General features: G+C 47.3%; 1 pseudogene; it reads right to left on the bottom strand.

Moving 5' to 3' along the window:
• Window positions 1-26,319, bottom strand: part of LOC111964529 (pappalysin-1-like) — a 101,187-nt pseudogene that overhangs the window by 37,540 nt on the left and 37,328 nt on the right.

Genomic DNA, 26,319 nt, shown 5'->3' with positions numbered 1-26,319 from the left:
CTGTGCTCCCCATCTGTTGAGTGTCTGGTATGTGGGGGTTGATGCTGAGACATCTTGGTAACCTGAAAGCTCTTGCTCCAGTAGCGTGAGAAATGCTCACACATACGTGTCTCACAGGGATTTTTTTTTGTCCTCTGCACAGTGTCGTAATGCAAAGTAATGATGTTAGTACACATTCAGATTTGTTGCAGTGTATTTCATCTCAGCAAACACCACAAACATACCCATTAACACACAGACACATACAACACTCTGTGCGGATGACTTCACTGTGTGAGTGGGGAGGGAGGGAGGAGCTGTGGGAGGGAAGGCAAGAAGGGAGGGGGGGCGCAGTGAGCAGAGAGTACCTGGTGATGTCATCATCCCAGTGAAGCAGAAATACATAGCTATTGTTGCAGGTGATGGTGCAGCGTAGAAAGACTAAACATAGATATTGTTGCAGGTGATGGTGCAGCGTAGAAAGACTAAACATAGATATTGTTGCAGTGATTTGGTGCAGCGTAGAAGACTAGCATAGAATTTGTTGCAGGTGATGGTGCAGCGTAGAAAGACTAAACATAGATATTGTTGCAGGTGATGGTGCAGCGTAGAAAGACTAAACATAGATATGTGTGTGTGGCCGTGATGTGTGTGTGTTTGCTTACACGGAACGTGCATGTGTGTTTGTCTATCTGCGTGTGTCAGTGCGTATGTGTGTGAGCGTATGTGTATCTGTGCCTGCTTGTGTGTGACATATATATGTGTGTGTGTGTGTGTGTGTGTGTGTGTTATAAAATGTTGCTCTGAGGTGCATTTGCATCCGTGTCTCATTTTGGTGTGCGTGTGTCTGACTATGTGGCCCATGTGTCTGCCTGTGTGTATACCTGAGTCTTATGATGTCATCGTCTGTGGACCTGCAGGACGTGCCAGAGTTGCAGGTGATGGTGCAGCGGCTCCGTTAAGACGCCAGACTGCTGCACTTGAGCTCTGCATTGCGGATGAGCGGATCCTGGCAGTCGATGGCCTCACACGAGTAATGGACAAGCAGCTAGCGGGACACACACATGCACAACAGGGGAAATTGGTACCCGTATAATAATGCACATAGTAGCTACATATATACTGCATGTAAGGGGGTATATAGGACACAACTGGAGCAGGGAAGAAAATACAAATAAGAAAAACTTCTCAGATCAGAATCAGCATCACAGTGGCTGCAAACACAGCCAGACACATCACTTAAATTCACATGCACAGTGATGGCGATCCATACAGTACAATACAAAGTACACAACACACACACACACACACACACACACACACACACACACACACACACACACACACACACACACACACACACACACACACACACACACACACACACACACACACAACACACACACACACACACAACACACACACACACACACAACACCACACCCACTGTGCCACACTGCATTCACCTGGCTGCCCTAGAAGTGGCACCATGACAGTGTCCCGAATGGCACCCTATTCCCTACACAGTATGGTGCACTACTTTTGACCAGGCCCATATAGGTTACCCATAGGACTCTAATCCAAGGTAGTGCTCTCTATAGAGAGAACAGGGCACCATTTGGTACGCTGCCATGAGGCAATGCCCCACAGAACTTCCTCCCAGACCTCATCCAGTACAGTCGTCCAGACATACAGACTAGTAAGAATAATAAAACAAAGAGACTCTTAAAACAAAACAATGACACATTTAGGGTTTTAGTCGTAGCAGGTCTTGACTTAGGCGATGGGCAGAAACCATATACTAGTGGAGGGAATGCTGATGGTACAGGGACGGAGAAGCATCAGTCGAATAGACAGGCATGAGTTCTTCATCAGGCACCTTCGCCGTGTCCACCTCCTCCATTGGTTAGGCTCGATCATCAACTCCCGAAAGTGTAGCACCAACCTGGATGGTGCTTCGGTGGCTGTAGGCTACACATCGGTACCAGTCCGGTACAGTCAACATATGAGCATCAACCTCCACATCTGTCTTCATTATAGCATGGAGAACACACAGCTAGATATAGAATGTATCTCCTCTTTCCATGAAGATACGCTGTGTTAAAAAGATGGAAGCTACCAGAAACAGCAGTAAGTGTCTTGAATCAGCAGTATAGGGCTGCTGCTTTGGAGGTAAGATTCTCTGGGGCTAGCTGCTCAGTTCAGGCTGGGCTGAGGTTAGGTGGAGTAGCTACAAGTTAGCAACAAGGTAATGCTTAGTGAGACCCCATCGTGCTGTATAAAGGCTAGATAGATAGATACCTTGTAGCTGTGTATCAGCAATCTCACTGGAGCAGTGTTTAAAAGAACACAAGACACAAACACATTGAAAATAGATGGGATCAAATAAAACAAAATTGGAATGAATTAATCAAGAATGTGTTCACATATGGCCAGAGTGAATGTCTGTGTGCTTGCATGTGCATGCTTTTGAGTCTGTGTGTCCAGATTTGTGTGTTTGTCTCTGTGTCTGCACACACACGTGTGTGGGAGTGTGGTTGATGAATTAAGAGAAACAGGATATTATAAGCAGACTACAATGGCAGAGTCTGGCCAAGCACTACGTTGGTAGCAGTCAGCTGACTTTTTTTCATGCTCAAGGAATGCGGGGACGCCCGAGGCTGTCTTTTACAACAGTCGGCCTACTGTAGGCTTCCCCTATGAAGCTCGAAGAGGGAAGCTGAGTACCAAGTGGCACCCTGTTCCCTATGTAGTGCACTACTTTTGACTGGCAGTGCGCTATACAGGGAATAGGGTGCCATTTGGGACGCAGATGAAAGAGGGCATTAGAAAAAAAGCGTTGCTGAGGAAGTTTGTTCAACTCTGCTGAGATGTACGACCGGAACATCTCTTTTATTCTCCCTCTCTTTTTTGTCTTCCTTTCTTTCTGTTACCTTTTCTTGAGCTCTCCATCTTTCATCCTCTAATTGGTACCTCTATTGTTCTCTATCTCCCTCTCACAAACCGTATCCCTTTTTTCTTCTTCCATTCTCCCTCTCTCTTCCCCACTTCTCATCCCCCCCTCCCTCTCACTCCCCCCCTCTCTCTCCCTCCCTCCCTCCCTCTCTCTCCCTCCTCCGCTCTCACCCCCCTCTCTCTCTCCCCCTCTCTCTCCCTCCCTCCCTCTCATCCCCCTCTCTCTCCCTCCTGCCTCTCACCCCCCTCTCTCTCCCTCCCTCCCTCTCACTCCCTCCCTCCCTCCCTCTCTCTCCCTCCTGCCTCTCACCCCTTCTTCTCCCCCTCTCTCTCCTCTCTCTCATCCCCCCTCTCTCTCCTCCCTGCCTCTCACCCCCCCTCTCTCTCCTCCCTCCCTCCCTCTCACTCCCCCCTCTCTCTCCCTCCCTCTCATTCCCCCTCTCTCTCCCTCCCTGTCTCTCATCCCTCTCCTCTCCCTCCCTCCCTCTCACCCCCCCTCTCTCTCCCTCCCTCCCTCTCATCCCCCCCTCTCCTCTCCTCTCCTCCCTCTCATCCCCCCTCTCTCTCCTCCTCCCTCTCATTCCCCCTCTCTCTCCCTCCCTCCCACTCATTCACTCAACAACAAACTCGGAACCTCTAAGCATATAGAGAGAACTCAGAGCAAACGTAAACCGACACTCACTATAAATCCAAACTCCCCGCTTGAGCTACAGTGTTTACATTTCAGTATCCTTAGCTGAGAAGGTGGAAAGAAACAGGCTTTATAGTCAGCTTAACACTGAGTTGTTTTCAATCCACTTTACATTACATGAACCACAAGGCATACAGTATTTCCAGTTGTAAGTATGGTTTCAGCTATGTCTCTGATTTTTGGGGGGATAAATTACAATGGTATATACATTAAAATGGAAAAACTATTGAAAAATCAACAATAGTCTGAAGACTACTACAAGGGGCTGCCACAAAGTCACTCTCTCCCTTCCAGCATCTCATCACTCAAAATCTGAACCTTCCCTGGAGACAAGGACAAACGGGGAAAAAGACTCCACTCACACTCAAACAATCTGCCAGTACCCCTCAAATCCTCTCGTTTAAAAGAAGGGATGAAGAAGGGAAGGAATAGAGAGAAGGAAAGAGCGTGGAACATAAGACTGAGTCACGTTAATAGCTCCTGTTGTTAACAACTTAGGGAATAAGGGACTTGGTGTTTTGTAGCGGTAGAATTATTACGGGAAATCGGCTGTTTGGTTGGAGAGAGGGAGGAGAAAAATGAGGAGGAGAGCAAAGAGAAGGGAAGAAGTAATAGGTATTAGGAGAAGAGAACATGGAGGAGAAGAACTGAAGAGAGAGAGGGCAGGGAGCGAAGGGAGATGGAAGAAGAGGGAGGAAGGGGAAAGGAGGGAGAATGAAGAGAAAGAGAGGGTGGAGGAGAAATGAAGGTCAGAGAGTATGAGGAGAAAGAGGAAGAGCGCTCTAGCTTAAGACTCCCTGGACTAAATCGCTTCTAGAGACTCAGGGGCCTTGGGGGGAGCAGTAGAAGCAGGGAGCCGCCAAATAGATCATATTCACACAGTCAAAACCACCTTGGATATGGCTCCCGCTGAGCACAACAAACCCCAAATATGCCAATACAAGGAGCCATAATACTAGGCAATTACTAATTACTAATGAATGAACTGATCCTCTGGGTCGGCATGGAAACTCACACCACCAGCCTCCCACCAGAGCTCTGCTGCTGGAACAGTCAAAAACAGGATACGTCCCAAATGGCACCCTATTTCCTATATAGGGCACCACTTTTGACCAGGACCCATAGTGCACTGTGTAGGGAATAGGGTGCCATTTGGGATACAAACCAGTTGTCGCGCAAACGGTCCAACAGGAAATGTGCACTAGTACATGTGTTTGAATGGTTTGAACCTTCATTCATCACATGTTTAGTCTCATTGAGATGAAATGTCTATTGCAAAAGAGATCTACTTCATTGCTTTTGCTTCTTGCATGTGATCTATTACAATTGTGTTAATAAACTATCGATTCAATTTTATATGGACCAGGGAGGATTTCTTCACTAAGACAATGAAATGAGCTACAGGTATGGTATGCTAGTTGGAATTGGGGCTAGTAGTCTACAGAGCATCCAGAATGTTTGCTAAGTAAATCTACTGTATCAGAACTCAGTACCGAAATATTCTATAGCAAACCGAAGAAATGCCACCACACATATCAGTAGTAAGCTAAATGACACCAAGTGAGTTGTTGAATTTGACAACTCAGTAGATGTCACGTTCCTGACCTGTTTTCCTTGTTTTTGTATGTGTTTAGTTGGTCAGGGCGTGAGTTGGGGTGGGCATTCTATGTTATGTGTTTCTATGTTGGGTTAAATGTGTTGCCTGATATGGTTCTCAATTAGAGGCAGGTGTTTGACGTTTCCTCTGATTGAGAACCATATTAAGGTAGGCTGTTCTCACTCTTTGTTTGTGGGTGATTGTTCCTGTGTCTGTGTCTGTTGCACCACACGGGACTGTTTCGTTTGTTCGTTCGTTTGGCTAGTCTTACCTGTTCGCGCGTTCTTCGTGTCTATGTAAGTTTTCATGTTCAGGTCTGTCTACGTCGTTTATTGTTTTGTAATTTTCCAAGTGTTTTTCGTGTTTCGTCGTTCTGTAAATAAATCTTTATGTCTGCATACAACGCTGCGTTTTGGTCCGACCCTTACTCCTTCTCCTCATCCGAGGAGGAGGAATTAGACAGCCGTAACAGTAGAATGGGTCACAACTCTGAGGAGGGCAACTTGTCTTTGTGGCATCAAACAATTTCCTGTCGAGAGCAGATAAGTCCCACCATCCAATTAGCTTGTCTCGTTTGCTTCACTGGCAAACAACAAAAGCCACAAATGGCCCTATTTTTTATGACAGCCCCCTGACAAAACTCTTTGAGGCCTGGTTTGTGTTGGTGTGTGTGTGTGTGTGTGTGTGTGTGTGTGTGTGGTTGTGTGTGTGTGTGTTGTGTGTGTGAGAAAGTGCACATGCTCATGTGCACATTTCCTTGACAGATTTCCCTACACATTTCCTTCTACATGCATGCAAAACAGTGATCCTTTGAAAAGCTTCCAGTGTCTCCCGTTTCTCCCCCTGTGAACTCCCTGCCCCCTCCTCACCTCTGACCCATGGGGTTGTAGATCTCGTTGCTCTGACACCCGCTGATGGTGATTGGGTCAAAGAACTGGAAGGAGCGCAGGCCCACGCCAGAGATGGCTACCAGGTGGGAGCGGAACTCGACCAGGATGGACTTGGTGTGGTAGAAGGCCACACTCAGGTCATGGCTCACTGGGATTACCAGGGGGTTGGTCCTGCAGCTCAGACGCCAATCGCCTGGAAGGAGGCAACAGGGAGAGGGAAGGAAGGAGATAGACAGAGGTAGGAGGGATGAAGAGGAATGCGGGAAGTCAGAGATATAGTTCAATATGAGATTCCGAACAACGACTACAGTGTGTTTAAGAGATCTTTCCATGCTTCTACAGTTCCGTAGGTTGTATCTACAGACCTAAGCTGTGGATGACCTCCTTGGTGTCCACCAGTTTAACAGTGATGTTGCACTGCGTCTGGTCGATGTAGCCCGTACCATCTGCAGCTAGGTGGATTATCACAGCAGCAGCCACCATGGGGTGGGAGAAGTTGGCCTGGACGAGGAGGGAACACTTACTTTCAGTGCTCTAAACTATCAACACTATACACATTCATATAGGGCAGATGACTATCTGGAGAAATGCTTAGGTAAGTTAAGCTTTTGCGTAAATCTTCCAAACGATTTAGGTCCACATGGGTCAGTCTCAGCCTTTCGCCCACCCATATCCCATGATATTTAACCTTTGGCCTGTGACCTACCTTGAGCCAGTACTGAGGGTATCTGGAGGACTGCAGGGCCTCTCTGCAGGGGAACCAGGCGTACTGGGACACTCCGTCAGAAAGGTCAAATACCTTGGACTGGCATGTCTGATAACACACACAGAGAGACAGAGACAGAGAGACAGAGAGAGAGAGAAAGAGACAGAGAGAGAGAGAGAGAGAGAGAGAGAGAGAGACAGAGAGACAGAGAGAGAAAGAGAGAGATCGAGAGACACAGAGAGAGAGAGCGAGAGAGAAAGAGAGATGAAGATTGTTAGTTACCCCAAACATTTCACAATATTTGCACATAATAATTGCACACATTTTGTGGAAAAGAAATGTTTCTGAAAATGTAAGATATTCTTTGTCTTTTACTGAAACAAGACATTTTGCATGTTGATTTTCAGATTATGAATCAAGTCAATGTAAATTGGCATCATTAGAAAGTGTCTATTTTTCTCTGATGTTTCTCTTATTTTGTTGCCTCGTAAGTTGAGATGTGTTTAAAGCCCTGGCAACAGGGTCATTCCTGGAGTTCTGTAATAGTGTGAGGAAGTTGCTAGGGAAAACAAGCACGGCACACATGGCGGGGCAGTGTAACACACAAAGCAAGTTAATGCACTAAACAGTCAGTCTGTGGAGAGGGGAGCTTTTGATCCTCTCTCTTTATCTCTCTCTTTCTAAATCTCTCACTCTCCATCACTCCCTTTTATCCTTCTCTCCATCACTCCCTTTTATCCTTCTCTCCATCACTCCCTTTTATCCTTCTCATCCATCAACTGCCTTTTATCCTTCTCGTTCCATCACTCCCTTTATCCTATTCCTATCACTCCCTTTTACTCCTTCTTCTCATTACTTCCCTTTTATCCTTCTCATCCATCACTCCTTTTATTCCTCTCCGTCACTCATTTCGTTCTCTCTCCCACAAACCCCTCTCTCTACCCTCCACCCATTCCACTTTCTTTCTCTCCCTATCCCAGCTCTTTTCAGACTCAGAGCAGATGTCAACTCATAAGGCCTGAACACTTTCTGGCCTTATGAGTTGACAGCTCTATGTACTTCATCCTCTCCACCTTCCTCTGTATGAGGGCTGCTTAGGTAAGGAATGGCACAGATGAGGCTGTTTGTGTTTGTTGTCTCTCTTCACAGTGCAGGGGGTCATCTGAACCCGTAGAAGCTGGTGAACCACGTTGGAGATAGCGATGGGGGAAAGAGTACAGACACAGGCACAAGGACAGTTTCCCAAGGATGCCAGTGAAATCCGACACCTTATACCAGAGACGTCCACCTAGTAGACAACCCGCTGTCGTGATGAAAACTACCCAGAAGCCTTCAAGGCAATCTATCTGTCCCCTGGATCTGCCGATGTGACAGTTATGGGTGGACAGAGGAGGGAGCTGAGGTGGCAAAGACCTGCTCACAAAGGTTCCCAGACCCACGTGTGTTTGTTGGTTTTTGGTGATATCTTCATGGTGCTCTCCCTTAAAATGCACTGGGGTCTGCCGGTGGTCTTGTATTGAGAGTTGCTAGGGCTCCTCTTCTGCTGCAGACCAACCAGAGTGAATATTGCACAGGTGACAGCCAACACGAGCCAAACCAATGACTTATTTATGTAAACACAGGTGGCACTGAGTCCCCCCCCTGCCCCCCCACCACCGGGTGTTTTTATAACACCCACCGTTTTCAACAGACAGAGCCAGCGCAGTGTTATCACATGCCAAAATCTCCTCTCTAACACACAGCCATAAAGAGCAATGCGGTAGGAGGGGATTCACGAGGCCTCCAAAAATCCTGTTACTCCCCACGCATCCTCCTGTACAATGGCAAGAGTCAAACTAGTCCAAATAAGATTTGTCATTCATTTTGATTTGGTCATTAGGTTGTAAATATAGCCCGCAACCTCAACCAAGGACTAACCCTTTAGGTAGGAGGTGTGTGGGTGCGCTCGTGTTTGCGTGCGTATGTGTGTGTGTAGAGGGGCGACGAAATGTGTGTGTGTGAGTGTATACATATGTGTGTGTGTGTGTGTGTGTGTGTGTGTGTGTGTGTGTGTGTGTGTGTGTGGTGTGTGTGTGTGTGTGTGTGTGTTGTTGTGTGTGTGTGTGTGTGTGTGTGTGTGTGTTGTGTGTGTGTGTGTGTGTGTGTGAGGGGTATGGGGGGAGTCTAAGCGGAAGCACACAGAGGACCACATAGCAGGGGCCTTGCATCATGGAGTAAACACAAGGAGAACCAAGCAAGGTCTCTAACATAAGCAACACACAGGGAAAAATACAGCAATAAAACAAATGGCGGACAATAAAACGTCGGAGACCGCAACTTGAGAGGGTACATCGGAAAAGGGAAAGGATAGGGAAGAACAACACTCTGGAGTCTAAACTTAGAGCCCTTTTGTTGCGCTCCTTTCGTCATGGCAGTAAAAAGTCCTCTGCCCGCGCCGATCGACTAAATTGGTTGACTACAGCTACAACATTACAGCACGAGTTGTTGACTAAATACTATTTTAGGTCTCTGTGTTGCAAGAGAGAGGGAGAGAGAAAGAGAGGCAGAGAAAGAGAGAAATAAATATAGAATGAAAGAACCAAAGAAAAGCATTGAAGCGTTACAAAAGATGAGAATAACATTGTCTTGATGATTACAACCTTCTGCAGTTTCATCACCGTTGTATCAGCGTAAAGATAAGGCCACGTGATCGCAGACCGCTTTTACTGACACGTCTCAAGGGGGGCTTGCTATATGCATAAACAGAAGGAAGGAGGGAAAGACGGCACCCGTTTCTCATCCTCAAACACTGCACCCCCTTCTTGTCCCCTCCACTCCACCCCTCTTCACCCCCTGTGTCCCTTCAGCCTCTGCGCAGCTCAAACTGGGTGTTTGGAAGTAAATTACAAGCAAATAACCTAAAGCCTAGGGTTCCCTGAACAACACAGCAGCAGCATTGAGGAAGGTGCTCTAAGCTCTGCGCTGTTGTGTTTCCCCCCTCTAACCCTCCACCGGTCCTTCATTCAGACCAGCTGTCTGCTTACGAGAGGCGGCATGGCAGACAACAGCCAGCCCCCGGTCTGCAGACACATGCTGTTGTTTGTAAATCACCACTTAAGATAAAAGGAGGAAAGAAGAGACGAGGGGAGTCAGGCAGCAAGCAGAGCAATCTCATTGTGTGAGAGAGAGAGAGATTCCAAGGATGCAGGTTGGCTGCCCTAACCACCACACGGTAACAAGCTACGTGAGAAAGCTCCATTTGAAGGCTCTTGCAGCCAGGGCAATAATTCAGGGATGTGTTTAGAGAGAGAGAGAGGGAGAGAGGGAGAGAGAGAAAAGAGGTAGAGAGAGAGAGAGAGAGAGCGAGAGGAGAGAGAAGGAGAGAGAGAGAGGAGAGAGAGAGAGAGAGAGAGGAGAGAGAGAGAGAGAGAGAGAGAGAGAGAGAGACAGAGAGAGAGAGAGAGCGGGGAGAAGAGAGAGAGGAAGAGAGCAGGAAGAGGGGAGAGAGAGAGAGAGAGAGAGAGAGAGAGAGAGAGAGAGAGAGAGAGAGAGAGAGAGAGAGAGAGAGAGAAGTGAGAGAGAGAGAGCAGGAGAGAGAGCAGGAGAGAGCATGGAGCAGCAAATGGGACAGTCTGCCTATTAGCGCCTGTTCTCAAAATGATCCCCCACGAAAGACGAAAGACGTAGAGAGAAAGAGGGAGAGAAAAAAAACACAGAGCCAAAGAAATAATGATGGTCTTAATTGCTTAATCTGCCTCTACCATGGCGTTTCCCGCTGCGCTGGAGATCGGCTGCCAGTGGGAGAGAGAAAGAGAACCATAGCACCAACCTCACCTTTACACTAGACACACACAGCCAGGCTGGGAGTACAGAGAGGCACCAACCATAACAACCAACCTCAGCCTTAGACCGAAACACACAGTCAAGATGGAAGAGAGAGGGCCACAACCATGTCCTACCAACCCCAATCCCAGGTTTATAGCTATAAACACACAGGCAGGCTAGCTGGAACAGAGAGACCCCAAGTCTAACCCCAAACCCAACAGTAACCTCAGCCACCCAAGAGCAGCCCACTCTTGCTGCAGAGTGATGTCACACTTCCTCTTTCTCTCTAACCTCATGGTCATCCTGCAGAGGAGAGTACCTGCAGCATCTCTCGGACTACTCATGGCTGCTTCAGTTCATCTGTTGAAAATAGCCCATACATGTAAAACTTTACATTGATATGTATAAATGGCATCTAAACAAGCCAAAAATGTTGCTATGTTGCTTCTCAACAGAACGGTCCATATTCTGCTCCTGTGTATTGTAAATGCAGCTCATGAAAGGCCTATTCAGGGCGAGGGGTGACCCCATTTGGCCTCTCAGGATTGGTCATGAAAAGTGAAGCTTTGGAACACGGCGCCCTAGCTGACTACCTCTGGTTTCCTCTCCGCCCGCCTGCCCCTCCCTATGTACACTGGATTCAACACACATTACAGCACATTTGGGGAGCGGATTTTTCTTATTTGGCCACGGCTCCCAAATGTGTTTATTTATTTCATCGAAACACATTCAGTAAACAGCTGCTTGGCTTCTTTTTCTTTTCTTTTTTGTTCATCCCCGCTTTGTTTTGTGAAAATTTGCATAAATTAGAGCTCCATCGGGCCGGAAGGAGTGAGCATCTGTGAGACATTTGCAGGTCGAGTCCTGTGCGAGGTTCAAACCACCATCGTTTACTGGATGCTGGTGAGTGCCTGATATGTGAGGTAATGTCCTGTCACAGAGGAGAAATGGCTCCGCGGCCCCACCCTTACAGCCAGGCGCACAGTCCCATTGGCCACTGAGCTAATAACGGGGCTTATACGGCCATGCTCCAGCCTCCACAGCCCAGCGAGTAAGCTGAGGGCAAAGCAATAGTGTGGTCCACCTACTCCCCTGATCTCATCTGTCAAGACCTAAGCAGTGGCTGGTGCTGAGACCACAGAAGCAGGGTTGGTGGGTGCACCAGTGGCAGGCCAACCAGCCGATCGCAGATTGATTCAGATGGCGATGGATTCCTCGCCTTTTCTGTCAAAATTCCACCGTCACATCAATGTCCTTCACTCAACGGGTCCAACACTACGTGTTAACAGCTGGAAATGTAAATAGGGGCTGCTGATACCTCCAGAACCCGACCTGACGGGGTGTCCAGATGGTCCCTTAATGATAATTGAAACGGGAGAACGTCGGAACGTCATTCGTTTTTATTTTATGTTACCACATGCTTATGTCACTGTCTGCGAGCCTGATGAGGAGTGTGGTTTGGAATGGGTTTATAGCGCGAGGGAAACGTGGTCTTCCTTGTAGCTCCTCAGTGAGAGAACAGCACGGAGCTGTCAGCTACAGCTGGTGTGTGTAGCTGCCTGCGTACGCTGCACTTCTGGGACTCGGAACAAAACTACTCCGGTGAATGTTTCCTGCTTTTTACTAGCCGTACACTCTTTTCTACTCCTCCTCTTCTCTCATTTTCTTCTCTCCTGCTCTTCTAGTTATGGTGAGTTACCTGAAGGGCTGCGCTGTCTTAGATTCCTGCGAGATGGAAGCTCTATCTATAGCTTCCATAACTCCCTGCCAGTGCACATATATTTGTGTGATGTGTTAAATGCCTGGGTTTCAGCGTCCTATCCAGGTGATTATTCGTGGCGTGATCGGACTGCTCCTAATGTTATCCTGTAGTCTGCCTGGGATCCATTATTGAAAGACTGGGGTTCTCTAGGGCTCTGGACCGGGGTTGCGTCAGAGATTGCTGGGCAGCATCCATCCCCTGAGAAATCACCTGGCTCAACATTAAATGGTTTACTGTAATATGCGCTGCTGGTTGCTAGCTCTGAGCCCAATTCCCCAATGAATTACCCCCCCCCCCCTGGATTTAACCCAGCTAAAATAATTATACCATGGTGTTACTGTGTGTGAACATTATGTTCCTCTGCACAAAGTCAGGAGTGGTACATGGAATCCTCGGGGGACCACCACTATAATCCTGGTCGACTGTAGCTGCTGCTGCTGGGGGGGGGGGGGGGGGGGTCCGGTCTGTGTGTGTATGTGTATGTCAAAGGAGGCTGCCGAGGGGAGAATACTCTCATAATAATGTTTAGAATGGCACAAATGGAATCAAACACATGGAAACCAGTGTTCGATGTACGGTATTTGATACCATTCCACTTATTCAGCTCCAGTCCTTAACACGAGCCCAATCTCCCCATTATAGGTGCCACCAACCTCCTGTGTTGTATGCGTGTGTGTGTGTGTGTGTGTGTGTGTGTGTGTGTGTGTGGTGTGTGTGTGTGTGTGTGTGTGGTGTGTGTGTGGTGTGGTGTGTGTGTGGTGTGGTGTGTGTGTGGTGTGTGCGTGCGTGCGTGCGTGCGGGCGTGCGTGCGTGCGTGCGTGCGTGGAGTCGTCGTGTGGTGTACATGGATTTGTGTGTTCCATGGGAAAGCAAGAACATACGTTAAGGAGCTTACAAAAGCAGCCCCTCAACACTGGTCTTGTTTATGCATCAAGTTAAGTTACATCAACATTGTACAACAAAAGATTAAGCTAGCAGTACAGATGAATTGGCCAAGAAAGACATTTCAAATGTTCAAGGAGGCAGATTTGGGTCACAGGAGGCTGGTGGCACCTTAACTGGGGAGGATGGGATTGTGGTAATGGCTGGAGGGGAATGAGTGGAATGGTATCAAATACATCAAACACATGGTTTCCATCTGTTTGATGCCATTCCATTAGCTGCATTCCAGACATTAATATGAGCCATCCTCCCCTCAGCAGCCTCCACTGATTTGTATCATCATTAACACTTATCAACCCCCAAATTGCATTAATGCGTCAGTTTATTCTATCTCTTGTCTTTATGGTATTTTAATGAAATTAAACGGCACATTTGTGATGACTTTAGATCTGATGATAAGAATTCAATAAGGCCTGCCCTTGGGGTGTGACATTGGGGTTTGGCCATTATGTGTTCTGAAATGTTCATTCCATGCCGTGGTATTTGCCAGAAGATGCGTATACTACATGGCCAAAAGTATGTGAACTCCTGCTTGTCAAACTTCTCATTCCAAAATCATGGGCAATAAATATAGAGTTGGTCACCCCTTTGCTGCTACCGTATAACAGCCTCCACTCTTCTGGGAAGGCTTTCCACTAGATGTTGGAACATTGCTGCGGGGACTTGCTTCCATTCAGCCACAAGAGTACTGATGTTGGATGATTAGGCCTGGCTCACAGTCAGCGTTCCAATTCATCCCAAAGGTGGTGTTCGACGGGGTTGAGGTCAGGGCTCTGTGCAGGCCAGTCAAGTTTTTCCGCTCTGATCTCAACAAACCATTTCTGTATTGACCTCGCTTTGTGCACAGGGGCATTGTCATGCTGAAGCAAGTAGAGCCTTCCCCAAACTGTTGCCACAAAGTTGGAAGCACAGAATCCTCTAGAACAATGGTTCCCAAACTTTTTATAGTCCCGTACCCCTTCTAACATTCAACCTCCAGCTGCATACCCCCTCTAGCACCATGTTCAGCACACTCTCAAATGTTGTTTTTTGCCATCATTGTAAGCCTGCCACACACACACTATACGATACATTTATGAAACATAAGAATGAGTGTGAGTTTTTGTCACAACCCGGCTCGTGGGAAGTGACAAAGAGCTCTTATAGGACCAGGACACCAATAATAATATAATAATAATCAATAATTTTGCTCTTTATTTAACAATTTTACATATAAAACCTTATTTTTCATTGAAAATTGTGAATAACTCACCACAGGTTAATGAGAAGGGTGTGCTTGAAAGGATGCACATAACTCTGCAATGTTGGGTTGTATTGGAGAGAGTCTCAGTCTTAAATCATTTTCCACACGTGGTCTGTGCCTGTATTTAGTTTTCATGCTAGTGAGGGCCGAGAATCCACTCTCACATAGGTACGTGGTTGCAAAGGGCATCAGTGTCTTAACAGCACGATTTGCCAAGGCAGGATACTCTGAGAGCAGTCCTATCCAGAAATCTGGCAGTGGCTTCTGATTAAATATGAAAGGGATAACGAATCCAGTTGTTTGTGTCATCCGTTTCGGGAAAGCACCTGCGTAATTGCACACCCAACTCACTCAGGTACTTCGCTATATCACATTTGACATTGTCCGTAAGCTTGAGTTCATTTGCACACAAAAAAATCATACAATGATGGAAATACCTGTGTGTTGTCCTTGTTACTGCAAACAGAGAAGAGCTCCAACTTCTTAATCATAACCTCAATTTTGTCCCACACATTGAATATAGTTGCGGAGAGTCCCTGTAATCCTAGCTTTAGATGATTCAGGCGAGAAAAAACATCACCCAGATAGGCCAGTCGTGTAAGAAACTCGTCATCGTGCAAGTGGTCAGACAAGTGAAAATTATGGTCAGTAAAGAAAACTTTAAGCTCGTCTCTCAATTTTAAAAAACGTGTCAATACTTTGCCCCTTGATAACCAGCGCATGTTGTAAAACCGTTACATGGTTGCTGCCCATATCATTGCATAGTGCAGAAAATACACAAGAGTTCAGGGGCCTTGCTTTAACAAAGTTAACAATTTTCACTGTAGTGTCCAAAACGTATTTTAAGCTGTCAGGCATTCCCTTGGCAGCAAGAGCCTCTCGGTGGATGCTGCAGTGTACCCAAGTGGCGTCGGGAGAAACTGCTTGCACGCGTGTTACCACTCCACTGTCTCCCTGTCATGGCTTTTGCGCCATCAGTACAGATACCAACATATCTTGACCAACAAAGTCCATTTGATGTCACAAAGCTGTCCAGTACTTTAAAAATATCCTCTACTGTTGTCCTGGTTTCCAGTGGTTTGCAGAAGAGGATGTCTTCCTTAATTGACCCCCCATAAATGTAACAGACATATACCAGGAGCTGTGCCAGGCCCGCCACTTCTGTTGACTCATCTAGCTGTAATGCATAGAATTCACTGGCTTGTATGCAAAGCAGTAATTGTTTCAAAACATCTCCTGCCATGTCACTGATGCGTTGTGAAACCGTGTTGTTTGATGAAGACATTGTCTGTATAGTTTTTTGGGCCTTTTCCCCAGAATTGTCCCAGCCATATCCGCTTCAGCAGGAAGAATTAAGTCCGCAAGAGTGAAGGTTTCATCGAGTTGTGAGATAGTACTTTTGCACATATAACACACTGTGGCTGAGGAAAGGCACTACTCCCAATATAAGTGAAGCCCAAATCAATGTAGTTCTCATCATATTTGCGCCTCTTCGATTGTGCAACGTCCCTGTCTGTTGTTCGGTGCTTTCCTGGGTAAGGGGGCAGTAGCTCTTCAGCTGCATCAGATTCACAACTGTCAGTGTCCATGCTAGCTGGGCTAACATCAAATGTAGAATTACTGATGCTAGCGTTGGATGTGCTCGTGGAAGCAGAACAACTTGTGTCGTCGACAGGTACAGGTGTAATACGGCTGGTAGTAGCAGTACTACCAGTAGAGCTGGTATGTGTCTCTATGGACGCGAGCCTTACTTTTTCTTAACCATTTATCCATTTTCGAGCAAACTGAATGAGCAGCAGCTACATTTGGCTACATACCACTAGCGCGTTAGTGGAATTCCCACGAGAGAGTAACGGTTAATGTTATTGGATGTTAATTATTTGACTAGGCTACCTGTATTTGACATTGTTTTGTTATTTTGCTGAACACTAGATGGTTTAATTTACATTTTTGGCAGTGAAACGAGGCTACTCAGGCGAGAGAAAAACCTCACCCAAATGTATAGCCCCTTTGGAAAATAAAAATGGACTGTTTGAAAATGTGAAAAAATAAATACATGTGAATCACATTTTTATTTGGCGTACCCTCGACGGCATTGCGTGTACCCCTGTTTAGAATTTAATTGTATGCTGTAGTGTTAAGATTCCCTTCATTGGAACTAAGGGGTCTAGCCCGAACCATGAAAAACAGCCCCAGACCATTATTCCTCCTCCACCAAACTTTACAGTTTGCACTATGCATTGGGGCAGGTAGCGTTCTCCTGGCCAGATGGTGAAGTGTGATTCATCACTCCAAAGAAAGTGTTTCCACAGCTCCAGAGTCCAATGGTGGTGAGCTTTACAACACTTTAGCCGACACCTGGCATTGAGCATGGTGATCTTAGGCTTGTGTGCAGCTGCTCGGCCATGGAAACCCAATTCATGAAGCTCCCAACAAACAGTTGTGCTGACGTTGCTTCCAGAGGCAGTTTGGAACTCGGTAATGAGTGTTGCAACCGAGGAGAGACGATTTTTATGCGCTATGCGCTTCAGCACTCGCGGTCCTGTTCTGTGAGCTTGTGTGGCTGTGTGCTCGGCAATTGGTGTGGCTGAAATAGCCGAATCCACTTATTTGAAGGGGTGTTCACATACTTTGGCCATGTAGTGTATGTGCGCGTCTAAAGTGCTGCACCTCATAGTGTTACTGGGTTCAGACATCATTCGCTAGGATCAAATTGATAGCAGACATAATCCATTAACAAACTGTCTGAGGTCTTTAGGGAAGGGAACAGGGCTGGTGACGAAAGCAAAGCACACAGTACAAAGAAAGACTGTCTGCCTTCTTCCTCTCCTCTCTGTCTGTCTGTTTCTCTCTCTCTCTCTTTCTCACTGTCTGTCTTTGTCTCACATCCTTTTTCTGTACCTCGTTCGCTTTGTTATTCCTTCATCTTTCATTCTCACACACTCGCTCTGTCTCTCTCTCTTTCTGTCTCTCTCTGTCTGACTCTCCCCCTCTCTCTCTGTCCCTCCATCTCATGTGCCCTTTGCACATTCTCAGGGTGCAAGACATCTCAGTGGAGTGTCACTTTCACATTCATTCTGGATGCAGTAAGTTCCCCTCCTGCACAATCGGCACACTGTGCAACCAACATGATAAAACTGATGGAGAGAAGAAAAAAACTAGGAAAGAAAATCAAACAGAACGTGGGCCCTGCCCTCCAACAGCCCGTGGGAGCTATAAAAGTCAACAGGCGGACCCGGTAGCCACGCTCAGCGGCCCTCTGATAGATGCGTGTCACTCTTGGCAAGGGAATGGCTGATTTCTTTCCGTGGGGAGAAAGAATGCAGGTTACTCAGCTCTCAGCTGTTACGCACAGTGGCGGTGTATATTTTTGTTCCTAAGTACAAGGCTTTACATGCTGCGTTATATCATTTCTCTGCCCGTTTTGGCCCCGACGGCCAGACTGATAGACAGTGTATGCATCTTCAGGGGGAATGATTTGTTCCTCATGTACTGTACTGTCTGGCCTGGTGCTGGGAGGGTGTTGCTCACCCAAAGGAAGGGAGGAAGCTGACAGAGTTTATCTCAGTGTGTGGATGAGAAGGATCCACCATTGACTTGCTTGGCAAAGTTTGCCCTGAACTTCCTCTATGAAGTTAATCTATTCTACTGTATCTGTTCAGGTGCAGACATGCAGAATGTTACGTGGCCCGACACCACCCGAACATGGTGGAGGATACAACAAGTGTGGTAGAAAACAACAACAAGAGTGCTTGGAGCCAGGAGCCTTCCACAGTTACCCACACTAAGTGACATCAAACATATTTCTATATCGTGAAGCTCCACCTCATAGGGGGAATGCACTCCTATTGGTTTACCCCACTGCCTAGGCAGCCAATAGCCTGAAAAGAAATGATGCACTTGCGAGACTGAAGAAGATTCAAGACATTCAAGTCTCTAGACCTTTGGCGTCGGCCCTATGAGCAAACTACAACAAAAAACTATTTTAAGAGCTCTGTGTAGCTGCTTCACACTTTTTGGCAACCCAGAGTGGCGTTCAGGACTCCCCCCCCCCCCTCGTATGCGCCAGCTTCATGTTGCTGGCCTGTGAATGTGGGACAGCAGCGTCTGACAGCAGCGTCTGACAGGAGGTCCCTCTCAAGGATGTACTCTCGGTAGTCTAAGATTTTGAGGACTTCTCCGAGGGCTTCTCATTATCATCAATATTGATTATAATGACGGTTGATGGGGATACCGGTGACACTTCTATGGAGCAGTTGCCAACATTGACCCAGGGACGCGGTCCCTCTCCTCCCTTGGGGAAAGGGAGGCATAGCAGTGGAACTGCACTGTTTAAGGATGTGGATGACGCTGGCTCTGACATTTCATCAGCCCAATTGTCCACTCTCTCGGCCTCTCTGCGCCACAAAATGTTGGGGCTCATTAATTGGACCACCAAGCGACTCGGGAACCCCCTCCCTCTGCCTCACCAGCCATGGAAACAGACCCCTTGGCTTCCGCCATGCTCTCGCTCAACAGTTATGTGGAGGGCTCCTGGGGCTCGCCGTTGATGGCAAAAGCGCTCTCCAAGTCTTACGCAACATTCACTAGGGTGGACGGACGGCAGGGGGTTATCGCCCACAGCATCCCTCAGCCATGGCCACTTACCTCATCCTGAGTACAAGTTATTGGGACATCATGAAGCCCTCTCTGCCCATGCTGAAGAATTGTTTCACGGTGCAGATGGCAGAGATGAGCTACAACAGGGGTAGGTAACCCTGGTCTTCCAGGTTGGATAAATCAAAAACATGAAGTGCCTGCGGCACTCCAAAGCCAAGGTTACCTACCCCTGAGTTACACGCTCGGTGCACAGGCAGTTGTCGCAGCCATTAACGAGGCTGACAAAACCCTTCTGCTCAAAGCCCCCAAGCTACGAAGCATTTTGGTAAGTTGGAGGAGGAGAAGCAGCAGCTGTCCAGACACCTGCCTCTGGCCAAAGTGGCGGTGCCCCACCAACAGTCGGCTCTCTCTGCTTCTATCTCAATGAACGCCCAGCCTGGATCTGCGGCATATCGTCGAGCCATCAAACGGTGTCCCCCGGTGCATCTGTGACAGCCTCCACGTCTACACCAAGGCCAGTGGCTGCCCTGTCTGCCCAGCAGCCCAGAACGAGCCCTGAGGTTTCCAGAAGCGACGCCGCATCTAACTGGATGCGGAGGGAGCGTAACGAGGATTTGATGACCAGTTGTTCTGTAATTCAGCCTCTTTCTGTTGTCCACGCCCTCTCTGTGATTTATCGACTACTGTTATCATCATGATACAGGGTCATTGGGACTGTCCAAGACTTACGCTGGTAAGTGAGGTGTGTTCATGCACTGGTGCGACAAGGAGACCGTCTACCCTTTGCGTTGCTCTGTGGAGAGTGTTCTCTCTTTCCTGCAATTTCTCTTTGACAAGCAACGTTCGTGGTCCACCATTAAGGTGTATGCCTCAGCAATTTCTGCCTGTCATGAAGGCTTTGGCGGTGTGTCTGTTTTTAGCCACCCACTCGTGAAACGTTTTCTGTTGGAGGCGCGGCGGCTCCGCAGTGGGATTTGGCTTTGGTGCTTGAGGCTCTGTGGGCTGCCTTTCGAGCAATTTGCCCAGATCCTTTTGAAGATCCTGTCCTTGAAGACACCATCGTTGCTTGCCCTGAGAGCTGCCAAGCGTGTCAGTGATTTGTGAACTCTGTCGACACGACCCGACTGCCTTACCATTAATGGCGATCTGAACAGGGCGGTGTTGCGTCCTAATCCGGCGTTCACACCTAAGATTATCAAGAGCTCTTATAGATGGCAGATATTTGAGCTGTGGAATTCTCCACTCCCCCATATGCTAGGGAATGAGAGGTGTGGCTCCATCACCTGTACCCTTTCCGAGCTTTGGTGAGGTTAGTGGAATGCTGTTTGTGTGCTATGCTGTTTGTGTGCTATGCTGTTTGTGTGCTATGCTGTTTGTGTGCTATGCTGTTTGTGTGCTATGCTGTTTTTGTGCTATGGCGCTGCTGCGCCTGGTCAGACACTTTCCAAGCAGCAGTTGTTTTTCACTGGCTTCGTGACGTCATTAGCCTATGAGACTGCGGCGCGTCCCTTACCTTCTGGCATCAGGACCCAGTCCACACGTGGAGTTGTGGTCGCCTCTGCCCTTTTTAGGGGTGTGGGGGTCGAGGATATTTGTGTGGCAGCGTCGTGGTCGATGCCTTGCCCCTTTGTCCATTTCTATCTTTTGGATATGTCTTCGGGGTCTCTTGCTCAGTTTGTACTCAGTGTCGCTAAGGAGATGACTTAGGCTAAGGGAGCGTGTTGGTGGGCTGCCGGGATTTCCTGGGCAGGCCCCATGTGGGGCATATATGTCATGATTACTGTCTGCTGAATTCAGTTCAGTCCATGACCCTTTCTGCCCACCAGACTTTGACTAGGTGCCGCGGGTTGACTGAGGACACAGCAGTTGTTAGCACTATTGTGCTACGCACTGTTGTACTTGATCCCAGCCAGTGCTGGGCCTGACTTTTTCATTATGTGGGAAGTGTTGGGACCGGCAGGGAGTACACTGATCTGTCTCTGCCCTAAACCAATAGGAGCAAAGCTTCCCTATGGGGCAGAGCTTTACGATATAGAACAATAGTTACTGGGTATGTACTCCAGTTCTATGAGGGAAGCGGAGCCCTATAGGGCTTCGGGCCCTTCCCGGCTCCCGGGGTCTCGCTAAAAGCCTTTTCAAGAGGCTGAGTAAGGGGATGTGCTCCAATATATAGGGGAAACAGTGCTCAAATTGGCTGGAGCACCTGAAGATTTTTTTTATCTGGCTATTGGCTGCTTAAGCAGCATGGTAAACTGCTTCACTCATAGAACTGGAGTTAGATACCCAGTAACTACAGTATCGTTGCCCATGATGCACTTGGCCTGCTAGCATGTGAGGCCCTTTCCCTTGTTTACCACTGATGACCAAGATCAGAAGGGTCCATGGTTCCATGCACTCTTCTCCAAACTTGTTCCCATGACCACACAGCTCCAAGCCGTGACATGTCAAGTTCAGCCTCACAGAGTAGATAGTACATACTCTACCATTGTCGGTTTCTGCTAAACCTGTTATGTCTACACTTTGTAGTAAACATTAATGTAATGAAAGAAAACAAAGTCTATGTATAAGCAAGGCACCATCGCTGCAATAGAAGCTGTTACACCTATGTTACACCTAACTTTTCCTACCTATATGTGTAACTGTATAGTTAAGGGCAAACAACATTGCTATAGTACAGTAGCAACCCACTGCGGGGAGCAGAACTACACAATACGCCCAATCAGACTTGAAGTGGAGGGAAATGTTGACGAGCAAACTCGATTCGGTGGAAGTCGCTTCTGGTACCAATAAACCTTAGATGCTCTGGTTACGGTAGACAGGAATTCAGAACATGTCATCTCCTTGGTCTTTGTTTGGGGAAAGAGGAGAAGGCAGGGGGATATTGTGTGTGGGGCGTGTGTTCCATACAAAGAGGAAGCTGGGTACTGTAATTTTGGGAGACGGCTTTATTGTCATCTTGACTGTGGGAGATATTATCTCTGAGAGAACAGGCCGGATCAAAGAGAATGTGTGCGTGCCAAGTCTGGGAAGTTTGAGGGAAGTCGGACAGGTTGGGGAGGCCTGTGCTGAAAAGTAGGCATTACTGTTAAAATCAATAGTAAAGGCATGGCAGATGAGCTGAACCCAGCATTTTTCATCCGAGGGTTTTAAAACACTGGAACCGCAGGCACAAGGTCCTTAAGTCAGGATGAACTGGGAAAGGGTACCAAAAATTCGGAGGTGACCAAGAACCCGATGGTCAGTCTGACAGAGCTCTAGAGCTCTTCTGAATGCCAAGCGTCACGTCTGGTGGAAACCCGGCACCATCCCTATGGTGAAGCATGGTGGTGGCAGCATCATGACGTTTTTTCAGCGGCAGGGACTGGGAGACTTGTTAGGATCGAGGGAAAGATGAATGGAGCAAAGAGAGAGCTTTGATGAAAACCTGCTCCAAAGCGCACAGGACCTCACACTGGGGCGAAGGTTCACCTTCCAACAGTACAACTACCCTAAGCACACAGCCAAGACAACGTAGGAGTGGCTTCGGGACAAGTCTCTGAATGTCCTTGAGTGGCCCAGCCAGAGCCCGGACTTGAACCTGATCAAACATCTCCGGAGAGACCTGAAAATAGCTGTGCAGCGACGCTCGCCATCCAACCTGACAGAGCTTGAGAGGCTCTACAGAGAAGAATGGGAGACACTCCCCAAATACAGGTGTGCCAAGCTTGTAGCATCATACCCAATAAGACTCAAGGCAGTAATCGCTGCCATGGGTTCTTCAACAAAGTACTGAGCAAAGGGTCTGAATACTCATGTAAATGTGATTCTTCAGTTAATGAATTTGCAAATAATTGCTTTGTCGTTATGGGGTATTTTGTGTAGATTGATAAGGAAAACAATGAATTTAATCAATTTTAGAATAAGGCTGTAACGTAACAACATTTGGAAAAAGTCAAGGTGTCTGAATACTTTCCGAATGCACTGTAAATACTTATAATATAACTGTTCCCCGGGCGCCAAAGATGTGGATGTCTATTAAGGCAGCCCCCTTCACCTCTCATTCAGAGGGGAATGCAGATGACACATTTCAGTTGAATACATTCAGTTGGACAACTGACTAGATACCCCCCTTTCCCTTTCCCTAATACTAATAATACAAAACGTCAGTTACATATCAGCCCATATGTCCTGCATTATGTCCAATCATAACACATTAATACTCCCTGCGTCCAAACAAATGACGCATTAATAATCCCTTCCTCCAATCAAATAACACTGTATTAATCATTCAATCAAATAACACTGTGGTAATGTCCTGTAGAACAGAGAGAGGTTGAGTAGGGAAGAACCTGATGCAGTTGTTCTCTGTGTAGTGTGTTTTTGGCACTCAGTGATTCCCTGTGTCCCGCGACAGCAACAGATCAATTGTCCCAGAGTCTCTGAGTGGACTCAATGACATCTTCCCCTGTCCTCCGTAAGCATTACATTAATGAAAGCTATAAACTTCACCTCAGACAACAGACAGCTCTCTCTTTACAACACCCCGGGGCCAAAAATGAATCAGATAACGTTTTCAAGAGCTTTTCGGGCTCAGTTTCCTCCCCCCAAAAAAGAAAAGCTGGAGACTTCTGAGATGAGAAAGCGCAATAAACTTCCCAAACAAAATGCTGACATCATGGGGGCCTGTCAAGGTGAAGTGTAGACATCCGTTGTCTTCGTGACCTTACAAGCCCCTGAACATAGACTCAGCTCACAGTAACAGATACAGACATTCATAAGTAGCTAAATAATTGTACCAAAAATATTCAACGAGGTAATGTGAGGTGGCATGTACACATTAAATTGGCTACCATTATCTGTCTGTCATAACCACTTATGGAAAACCATGTCATTGTTAAAACCACTTGGTGCTGAAAAATGGAGGGACTACCTGGACTAGTCCAATAACAAACACCAATTTTGCTGCAAAGTGTTTAAAATGTTTTCTGTTGAGTGCCCTATTGAACACTACCTATAATGTGGTGTGGCGTAGATTATGGATGTACATTAAGGAAGTACCTGGACCTCCCAAGTGGCGCAGTAGTTTAAGGCACTGCAGTGCTAGCTGTGCCACTAGAGATCTTGGGTTCAAGTCCAGGCTCTGTTGCAGCCGGCCGCAACCGGGAGACCCATGGTGCGGTGCACAATTGGCCCAGCGTTGTCCGGGTTAGGGGAGGGTTTGGTTGGCAGGGATGTCCATGTCCCATCTCACACTAGTGACTCCTTTGGCAGGCCGGGTGCAGTGCACGCTGACATGGTTTTCAGGTGCACAGTGTTTCCTCCAACACATTGGTGTGGCTAGCTTCCGGGTTAAGTCGGCATTGTGTCAAGAAGCAGTGTGGCTTGGCTGGGTTATGTTTCGGAGGACGCACGCCTCTCCCAAGTCCGTACGGGATGGGACAAGACTGTAACTACCAATTGGATACCACGAAAAAGGGCTAATTTTTTTTTTTATAACATTAAGGAAGTACCTTAGTGACAGCAGGATAGCCGGCGGCCACCTCGCCAGGGCAATAGAGACTCTCCTGGTGGGAGACGTGCACGGCTGTGGCCCACTGGTCCAAGAAGCCACTGGGGGTATACAGGCCACAGTCCCTCACGCTGGTCTCCCGCTCAAAGTCCTCACACACTCCGTCACCATCGTAGAAGTAACACATACTGGGCTCCTCTGGAGGGAGGGAGAGAAGAGAGAAGAGATTCAATCTTAATGTTTGCTCTTAAACCGTTTGGATTGTGTGGAGGTTAATGTGTTAATGCGAATGAACTTGAAAACTGTTTCAAAACTGTTAGTGTTGATGTCAATGAACTTGTTGAACTGGGCCCAGATTACGCAATATATATATCATAGCTTATCCATTGCACTTTAGCTATCAACTGCATTTGCTAATAGTTGATCTTGTCTTGGTTTATTGTCTTGTCTTGTGTTGGATGTTTAGGCCTCACTCACTACTGTACCACACCTCAATGATTATTCCTGCTTTATTCATGATGTCCGAAAACTATTTGGTAGAGAGCATTCAACATGGGGATAGAGGAAGCTAGGCATGCTATCTGCTATCTGTTTAGGCATGCTATCTGTTTTATTTGTTTAAATAAGCCCTTTTAGCATGGTTGGTATTTTATACTCTGTTTTAAAATAAATATCTATAGATTTTTCAGAACTTTCAATCTATTTGTGAAAAAAAAAAAAAAAATTGGTGTTTGTTATTGGACTAGTCCAGGTAGTCCCTCCATTTTTCACAAGGAAGAACCCCACTTTACAAAGTTGAGAAACAGGTACATTTATCACACGTTTAATGTTTGACTGTGTAGACCTCTGTTGCTTAGTTAGTAGATCATGGTGCTTACACTGCCAGGGTTGTTAGTTCGATTCCCAGGGCCACCCATGTGTAAATGTATGCATGCATGACTTGAAGTCGCTTTGAATAAAAGCGTCTGCTAAATGGAATATATATATATTTGTTAGAGTGTGTGCTTTGAGGACTGGACGAGTCCATTATCGAAGGGATCTTTTTCCTCAAGCACACAAGGCATCTTGGGTAACACGGAGACAGATCTCTCAGATACTGACCAACAGTGAGTGGCAAACACATCCCACAAGATACAACTCCATTGCTGCACACCTTAACATCAATTTCTCTCTAAGAGTACAATGTATCAACAGTGGGAGTATTTTAAAATCCATCTCTCTCCCCTCCTCCTCTTCTCACCTCCTCCCCCTCCCCTCTCACAGAGTGTAAACATGTCTGCCCTCTCAGCAGTTCCAGCTTTCCTCGCTTGTCTCCCATCATTGTTTTCGTTTCAGTTGACAGAAATGGGATGTCTGCATAAATAAAGTAACACTCAAGGCGTGCCCTCTCCTGCAGGGGAGGCTGGGAACGAGTAGTGCCTCCAGGAGCGTAACACTATCTGATGAACTTGACAGATTAGGATCGTTTCTGTTTTATTTAGAGAGAGAGGAGGGGGCGAGAGAGAGAGAGTTGAGAGAGCGAGACCAGGCAGGAGGATACACCAGTATGGCTTTTCCAGACATCCCACCCGGAGTTGGGGCTGGAGCTGGGGCTGGAGCTGGGGCTGGGGCTGGAGCTGGGGCTGGGGCTGGAGCTGGGGCTGGGGCTGGGGCTGGGGCTGGG

This window comes from Salvelinus sp. IW2-2015, linkage group LG5 (assembly GCF_002910315.2).
Source record: "Salvelinus sp. IW2-2015 linkage group LG5, ASM291031v2, whole genome shotgun sequence".
In the NCBI taxonomy this organism is placed as follows: Eukaryota; Metazoa; Chordata; class Actinopteri; order Salmoniformes; family Salmonidae; genus Salvelinus; species Salvelinus sp. IW2-2015.
Note: the sequence above shows the minus strand (reverse complement) of the source record. Positions and strands in the feature narration are given on the sequence as shown.